This window comes from Mandrillus leucophaeus, unplaced genomic scaffold, assembly GCF_000951045.1.
Source record: "Mandrillus leucophaeus isolate KB7577 unplaced genomic scaffold, Mleu.le_1.0 Scaffold439, whole genome shotgun sequence".
In the NCBI taxonomy this organism is placed as follows: Eukaryota; Metazoa; Chordata; class Mammalia; order Primates; family Cercopithecidae; genus Mandrillus; species Mandrillus leucophaeus.
Window position 1 is genome coordinate 156,833 of NW_012104687.1, and position 1,476 is coordinate 158,308.

Below are 1,476 nucleotides of genomic sequence, written 5' to 3' on the forward strand. Positions count from 1 at the left end.
TACTGAAAATACAAAAAAATTAGCCGGGCGTGGTGGTGGGCGCCTGTAGTCCCAGCTTCTAGGGAGGCTGAGGCAGGAGAATGGCGTTAACCCGGGAGGTGGCGGAGCTTGCAGTTAGCGGCGATTGCGCCACTGCACTCCAGCCTGGGAGACAGAGCGAGACTCCATCTCAAAAAAAAAAAAAAAAAAACGGTTGAGGCCATGGCATACACAGGTATTGTCAGAGGCCCTAAAGCATGAGTCTCTCTCTCTCTCTCTGTCTCTCTCACACTCACTCTTTCTGGTCTCACTCGGTCACCAGGCTGGAGTACAGTGGCACAATCATGGCTCATCGCAACCTCCACCTTCCAGGCACAAGCGATCCTCCTGCTTCAGTCTCCTGAGTACTGAGTAGCTGGGACTATAGGTGTGTGCCTCCACACCCAGCTAAGTTTTTGCTTTTTGCTTATTTATTTTTTTGGAGACGGAGTTTCTCTCATCACCCAGGCTGGAGTGCAATAGCGTGATCTCAGCTCACTGCATCCTCCGCCTCCCAGATTCAAGTAATTCTACTGCCTCAGCCTTCTGAGTAGCTGAGATTAGAGGCCTGCGCCATGACACCCGTCTAATTTTTTTTTTTCTTTTTTTTTTTTTTTAGACAGAATCTCGCTCTTTTGCCCAGGCTGGAGTGCAATGGTGGGATCTCAGCTCACTACAACCTCCGCCTCCCGGGTTCAAGAGATTCTCCTGCCTCAGCTTCCCAAGTAGCTGGGATTACAGGCGCTTGCCACCAAGCCTGGCTAATTTTTGTATTTTTAGTAGAGACGGAGTATCACCATGCTGGCCAGGCTGGTCTCAAACTCCCAACCTCAGGTGATCCACCCGTCTCGGCCTCCCAAAGTGCTGGGATTACTGGTACGAGCCACCGCGCCTGGCCCTAATTTTTGTAGTATTAGTGGAGACAGTTTCTCCATGTTGGCCAGGCTGGTCTCGGACTCCTGACCTTAGGTGATTTTCTTTTTTTTTTCCTGAGACAGAGTCCACTTTTTTTTTTTTTGAGACGGTGTCTTGTCTTGCTCTGTCGCCCAGGCTAGAGTGCAGTGGCGTGATCTCAGCTCACTGCAACCTCTGCTTCCCAGGTTCAAGCAATTCTTCTGCCTCAGCCTCCTGAGCAGCTGGGACTACAGGCACGTGCCACCACGCCTGGCTAATTTTTGCATTTTTAATAGAGATGGGATTCACCATACTGGCCAGGTTGGTCTCAAACTCCTGACCTCGTGATCTGCCTGCCTTGGCCTCCCAAAGTGCTAGGATTACAGCCATGAGTCACTGCACCTGGCTTTTTTTTTTTTTTTTTGACAGATTTTTGCTTTTGTTGCCCAGGCTAGAGTGCAATGGCATGATCTCGGCTCACCACAACCTCCGCTTCGTGTGTTCAAGCGATTCTCCTGCCTCAGCCTCCCGAGTAGCTGGGATTACAGGCATGTGCCACCACAC